The sequence below is a fragment of the Pseudorca crassidens genome, chromosome 9, assembly GCF_039906515.1.
Source record: "Pseudorca crassidens isolate mPseCra1 chromosome 9, mPseCra1.hap1, whole genome shotgun sequence".
Lineage (NCBI taxonomy): Eukaryota > Metazoa > Chordata > Mammalia > Artiodactyla > Delphinidae > Pseudorca > Pseudorca crassidens.
Genome location: NC_090304.1, coordinates 29099192 through 29106690, shown reverse-complemented (window position 1 = coordinate 29106690; position 7499 = coordinate 29099192). Strand labels below are relative to the sequence as shown.

Genomic DNA, 7499 nt, shown 5'->3' with positions numbered 1-7499 from the left:
GTATCAGAGATGTCCTGACCCCAACAATCTTTTTTTCTTTCTTTTAACATACTCATTAACTGAGAAAAGTTTCAAGTTCAGACTTTAACCAAGAAAATTTCTCTCACATTCCAAATTAGCAGAGCACATATTGACAAACTTTTAAGTTAGAGAACTTGGTAGTCACTTTCCTCACCATGAATGACAAATATAATTATATAGAATAAACTCTCTAGCATTTCTTCCTTTGGCAATTACTATGAGTTGTGTCTGGGGATACAGAGTCTAGCCCTGGCCCCCTGAGTCTTGTAGAATTGACTGGGTCACTTAGCCACTTACAGCCTATTTTCTAGGGAGCAGGGACTCTGTCCTGTTCACTGATGTGTCTTATTGCCTAGAAGTGTAACTACCCTATACATTGAATAAACAAATCTATTAAACCTGCTCTGTCCATCTCTTTACAGGGAGAGTTGAGAGCAGAGCTTCCCAACTGGGGTGACCTGTCCCACTAATAGCTCCAGTTGGTGACAGGTCTGCTGAAATACTGTTCCCCTCAACCTGGGGGCAGCAGGGCAGGGCCTGGGGCAGCTGGAACTCTGAGGGCATTCTCTTAGCAGCTTCTTCCAGTAGCTCAATGGCTCTACAAATAAAGTGTTACCATTTTGTATGTGTGTCATGGCATAGAAAACATTGGAAAGCCCTTCTTTAGAGCAAGAGTGATAAACACAAAATGTCTGCAGGGACCAGGCAGTTAATTTGAGTGAATCAAGCCTGGCATAAATACCTACTAGGTGTTAGTTTGGCCCTGGTTTAGAAAGCAGACATAATGAACATGAAAATGTTATATCAAACTGAAATTGATCATGGGAACTTAAATCCTGAAGGCATCAGACACAGATATATAATATAGAAAGTGAACATCTTCATGGAATTATTAATATATTTCTGATTTGAGTTACACAGATATCAGCCTCTGAAACATACGGAATTAGAATGCCATACTTCTGCCTGTTAGTTTTATCCTCTGAACCTCTACCCTTTTTGGTCCTCATTTGTTTTTCCATGTATTTCACCTTTTCTATTACCAATTAGAGTTCATTTCTCTCACGTCTGTTCCAAGCTTGCACATGGAAATGCACACGCCAATTTGTGTCATAATTTTTATTTTGTGGCCTCATCGTGTGTTTTTAGTCCTGGATACCATAACTCCTTTTTTTCCCATCTTTTATGTAAGTGCCTAGAAAGCACCAGGCATTATACTAAAGTCTTGGGAAAAAGATTAATATGACATGAATTGTGTCTTGAGAAGCTCATATTATAGTAGAAGGAGACTGTATGATAAACCTTTAATGAAAATAATAATAAAATTTTATTGAGAGGTAATAAAATTCCTTGGGTACTAGGAATTTTTCTAAGCAAATTTGCACTTATCATCTCATTTAATCCTCATGAAATACATGTTTAGATCCTGTTTGCTAATCCAGATTTTCTGAAAGCTACCAAAGGGATGCTAGGATTTTAGGACAGTAAATTCCAAGATGGTGGACAGTCTTGATACATCTTCTTGATACGTTCTTACTATATGCACTCAGCTGCCCTTGCATTCCTGGTCTTTCTCTCATTCCAAACACACAGGTACTTGCATAGCCATGATCTGTGCATATGTAAGGGTTTATTATGGTTTGGGTTTGGCATGCTTCCATATTTAAAGGATGTCAGAGAATCTCAGGATATACGTGTGTGTGCATATTTATACACATAAACTATAATTTATGAAGAGTTATCAATGAAGAAGGAACACTCTGTAGGGTATCGCCACTACTCACAGTAGTCCTGCAAGGTAATAATAACAATCTCCATTTTAAAAATGAAGCTAAGGGCTTCCCTGGTGGCGCAGTGGTTGAGAGTCCGCCTGCCGATGCAGGGGACACGGGTTCGTGCTCCGGTCCAGGAAGATCCCACATGCCGCGGAGCGGCTGGGCCCGTGAGGCATGGCCGCTGAGCCTGCGCGTCCGGAGCCTGTGCTCCGCAACGGGAGAGGCCACAACAGTGAGAGGCCCGCGTACCACAAAAAAAAAAAAGAAGAAGCTTAAAGGGAGTAGGCAGTTTGTCCAACTTCACATAAATAGTAAGTACCAAAGCTTAGATTCATATTCATATTTGACTTTAAAATCTAGGTTTAGCCATTGCTTCTCTCTTACTTAAAGTAATTTAGTCCAGCCATTCATCTGATACTCATAACACATCTGCAACTTCCCTGTCAAGTGGTAAAACAGCTTATGCCTTCAAAATGGAAATGACAGAGTTCCTATGTCATCTAGAGACACCTTGGACAGCTCTTGGCTTTGAAAGTTAAAATATCATAAAGTTGAAAACATCTTAAAAATGAAATCCTTCTTCCAATGAGGATGTTCAGATTCTGTCCCTTGAACTATGTAGACGTTTACTTTTTCTTTTTTAGCAATCCTTTTGTCTTCTCTGAACTTTCCTTTTTTCAAGAGTAACTATCTCTGGTTCTTCATCTGGTCTTCGTAGTGCAGTTTCAATTCTCTTCCCTTTCCCTATTCCTCTTGGAACATGTCCAAAGTTAATAAACCAAGTGTGATGTGCTCAGCCAGCTCTCCATCCTCTTTCTTCTAGTAACAGATTCTGCTTTTTCCCACACCCTAGGCAGCCACTGGCCAAGCAAGTGATCATATGACAAAATCATGGCCAACCATATTACCCCATCTCTCTGACAGCAGTGATTCGGACAAAGGTTTCTATATGGCTACAGCATGGCCAAACAGAATTCTTCTCAGGGATTGCCATCAGGGTACAGGGCCAGAAGCTTTCTCTTTCCACTGTAACAGCTAAGCTGAGACTCTTGATAGTAATGGTCCCTGACAGTGGTGAAGGCCTGTATGAAATAACAGAGGGTAAGACCAGCATGCAAAATGAGCAGTGATAAGCAGAGATGAGAAATTCGCTCTGAGACCCTATTTTCCATCCCTCAAGTCAAGGTTCTAGCAGCTCTTTCTCCAGGTTTGTAGGTTACCTGAAAACTCTTCTCAGCCCTGTAAGCCAAAAAATTCCTTTCCTGCATATGGAGTCTCTGTCATTAACAAGGAAAAAATCCTGATCAATGCACCCCATATTAAGGTATAGAGTTTGGAACTGAAAATACTGAAAAAAACAAGCGTGCCACCTCCCTTTCTTCAGATAATCTTATCCTACAGTAAGACCTCAGAATCTTTTCATTTTCTCAGCAGCCACGTCAACACTCCTGACTCAGAATGAGCTTGTTAACAAATAAAATACCTATGAATTTCATATTTAATCTGATGTACTAATGAGTTTAGATTCTTTTAGAGCCCGATTCTAGAGTCCAACATATTTGTTCTTTCTCCAGCTTCATGTAATTTGCATATTTGAAAAGCTTGTACTTCCTGACTATAGCTTGGTGACCTTGGACCAATCTTTCAATTTAGGTAATGTAAAATTTGAAAACTATCTATCTTTTTGGTTATTGTGGGGATAAAATTCATGTCAGGGGATTAGCACAATGCCTAACACATAGTAGGTGCTCAAATGTGGTAGCTATTTTTAAAAAGAAAGAAAGAAAAAAAAGAGAGACCTTTAATAAACAATAGAAAATTGTGCTCTAGGAATTAATCAGTTCAGTAACTGGGATCTTTGATATGGTTGTTAGGCACTTACTTATGAATCTATTTCCCTGTGTGATTATCCAGGTTATGTTTCTGTTTTGACTGTGCCAAATGCCTTGCTTAATCCAGATGAACATAAGCCACCTCTTTAGAATTTTTGTCCAAAGGAGAATGAAGCTAGTCTGACCCGACTCATCCTTTATAAACTCCTCCTAGCTTCTGCGGATCTCCACTTTCATTTCTAATGTTCGCAGACCATCTCTTTTTTTTTTTTTTTTCCTTTCCTTTTTGACTGTGCACATTGTTCTTTATTGATGATACATGACCAGGCAGGGCTCCCTAATCCTCTCCCTCTTCTTCAGGAGCTCTGGGATGGAAACTGTTGAGGATGGGATATTCTCACTGTGTTGGGGGATTGAGTTGGAGCAAGAACTCCTTAGGAGCTGAGGGCTTCTTTCTTCCTTATCTTGTTTTCACTGAGGCTGGTGGTCCAGGGATCTCTTACTCCTTGGAAGCCATATGGACCATAAAGCCCACCACCCTTTTGCTGTAGCCAAACCCATTGTCATAACAGAAAATGTGTTTGACAGAGCAGCTACCGAGGGCAATGCCAGCCCAGCATCAAAGGTGAAAGTGGGAGTATCACTGTTAAAGTCGCAGGAGGCAGCCCGTCCTCAGTGTAACCCAGGATGTCCTTTACGGGGCCCTCTATTGCCTGCTTCACCACCTTCTTTCTCAATGTCATCACATTTGGTGGCTTTCTCCAGACCACAGGTTAGATTCTTGACTCATTGGAGCTGGGATTTGGGATCTGGGAGGCCATGCCAGTGAGCTTCCAATTCAGCTCAGGGGTGACCTTGCCCACAGCCTTAGCAGTGCCCATAGAAGCAGGGATGATGGTCTTCTGGGCAGCCCCACAGCCATAATACCACAGCTTCCCAGAGGAGCCATCTGCGATCTTCTGGGTGGCAGTGATGGCATAGACCGTGGCCATGAGTTCCTCCATCATGCCAAAGTCATCATGGATGACCTTGCCCAGAGGACCCAAGCAGTTGGTGGTAGAGGAGTCATTGCTGACAATCTTGAGGTTATTGTCATACTTCTCATGATTTATGCCCAAACATGCGGACATTGGCAGAATGGACAGAGATGAGGATGACCCTTTTGGCTCCATCCTTTCATAAGCCCCAACCTTGTCCAAGTTAGTGAAGACATCAGTGGATTCTACAACATACTTAGCACCAGCATCACCCCATTTGATGTGGGTGGAAACTTGCTCCTAGAGGATGAAGATGGGCCTTCCGTTGATGACAAGCTTCCCATTCTCAGCCTGATTGTGTCATAACTTGCTGTGGGTGGAATCATACTGGAGCATGTAGACCATGTAGCTGAGGTCAGTGAAGGGGTCATTGATGCGCAATATCCATTTTGACAGAGTTAAAAGCATCCTGGCGACCAGGCATCCAATGTGGACAAATCGATTTACTCTGACCTTCATGACTGTCTCAGGGATGGGGCCAGTATTGCACAAGAAGATGCAACTGTCTGTCAAAGAGGAAAGAGCAGAGAGCCCCACTTCTTTAATAATTATGAAATTGTGCTTGAGATTCACCTGAGGCTTTAAGGTCTAAAGTTTGTATGTAGCTAATTACTGTCCTTTTTAAAAAATAAGAACCACTGTTTATTTGCAGCCTTGTGGCACCAAGACCGTCGAAAACAGCACAATAATTTCAAACACAGGTTTTTTAGTAGCCTGAAATGTAGCCTCATTTAATTCAACAGGTGCTTTCCTATAATTCATCCAACTACACATAATAGGAAGTTCCTCTTACCAATAATGTTCGTTATGCTTTTTTTTCAGTCTGAAGATCATTCTCAACACATAAAAATTATGTGTATATAAAAATATATGAATATATGTATATAATTTTATTAGTTCATAAAAGAAATCATTACATGTCAAAATTTCAATTTTACTTTATTACCCTTGCTCTGGAAATTGGCATCCGTGCATCTAGGGTTCTAAATATTATTCCCTGCTTGCTCTCAACTGTTTTCGTGAGTGAATCACTGGGCACCACCTACACTTTGTTCTCATGTCAGACCTGCAGTTCTCCATAATAGCAGTCAGTCTCACAGGTTTATCTGTGTACTTTTTTCCTTTCTCTTTCACGTCCAATTTAATCATTTGATTATGCCAGATACAGTTTAGACAAATACATTCTTCCTTGCCCTTATGAAAGTCACTCTAACTGAGCTTGTCAAGTGAAGCTTTACCTTAGAGGCACCTATATTCATACAAATTAAGATATGGTCAATAATTATAATAAATTCCTGTTCATTAACAGTTCCTAATTTATTATTACTCCTTAAGATACTGTTGTTTTTAATTTTTTTCATGTTTTTCTTAACTGAATCACACATTTTTGCCTTACGTAGCATCAAGTCAACAAGCCTTATCAGATAGTTAGTGGGGGGAGACATTGTCTGTCTCTGTCTAGGCTAGGTGCCTCACAGACATCTCAGTAACAGAAGTATTTCATTGTGTAGGACACTTGGTTTATCAAATTAAATGCATATTAGAGAGCTAACTGGGAAAAAATAAAATTACAACCCCACAAAGCCATTAATTAAAGTTATCATAAGAAAGGATTATGATGACTTTCTCTTGCACATTAGGCTGTGTGCTTTTGTTTTTGTTTTTTGTTTCTTCCTTTTCTTCCCTTATCCTTTCAGGTGGCCTGGAATTCAGGATAATTGCAATTGCCCCTCATTATTATGCTCTTGTATCTTGTAACCACCGAACATAGGTTCGGCTGCTCACTGCTCACATGCCAATAATTCTAGAGGCAAATGTCCCTAGAAAAGAAAGCTGCTTTAATCAGAAAAGCTGGCTCTCTGGGGAGACGGTGGACTTGTGTCCAGAGACCAGCTCCGAAGATTCTCCTCAGTCATGACAGTTTTTAAAGGGAAAAATGCGGGGGCAGGGGGAAGAATCTCAGTGAATCATCAAGGCGGGAGGTTGGGTTCTGCCTCTCCATTGAGTGCAGACTGGCTTTCTCTTCAGATGTTATCTTGCCTGAGTGATCTGCCTGCAGCATTGCTTAGAGGGGCTACTGGGGGAAGAGAGCTAGTCTTCTTTTTATCTAGGAAAAGAATCAACAGGTTAGACAAGGCATGGTGTGCATTCGGGAGAGCATAAGTCCTGAGTTAGTTTCAATTGCTTAGTGATCACATTCCTTAATTAGGTCCTTTTAAGGTTAGAGGGGAACAGAAATAGGCAAACAGGAAAGGGGCAAAAGAGCTGCTTTCATTGTAATCTCCTTTGCCTCTCTGCTTGCTTCCCATCCTCCACAGCTTATAGGTGGAGGCAAGTATAATGCCACTCAGTGTCATTGCTTGGAAGTTTAAAATTTCAATACAATCAACTAAAGCATCAAATACAAAATACAAACTATCAGCATGCATTATCTACAAGACTTATCTGCAGATTGGTTAGAAAGGAAAGAAAAAACGAGAAGAAATATTTTCTAGGCACACTTCTTCCCTTCTAAAAATCTGGGTCTAGTTTTTCCGAATGAAAGTGAATAGAGTCAACGCTAGGAAAGGTGGTACTTAATGTTTACTTCCCTTTCTTCCCAAAGAGGCTTCACTGAATTCAGATTTAATTATTTTATCCTTCCCTTTGGTAGTAAACAGATACTCTTTTGGTCCCATTATCTGATGATTGCACCCTGATTTTTCCTTGAGAAAGTACTACTTTCCCATTCTCTCAGTTTATGGGATCCGAATGAACATTGCACACAGGAATGGCTTCCCTCTGCCTAGGGATGAACACTAATCCAAGTTGGTCCATTTAGAGCTAGTACTGGG

General features: G+C 40.7%; 1 pseudogene; it reads right to left on the bottom strand.

Moving 5' to 3' along the window:
* Window positions 1–4127: 4127 nt before the first annotated feature.
* On the bottom strand, window positions 4128–5043 carry LOC137231260 (glyceraldehyde-3-phosphate dehydrogenase pseudogene; annotated as a pseudogene).
* Between the last annotated feature and the right edge of the window lie 2456 nt (window positions 5044–7499).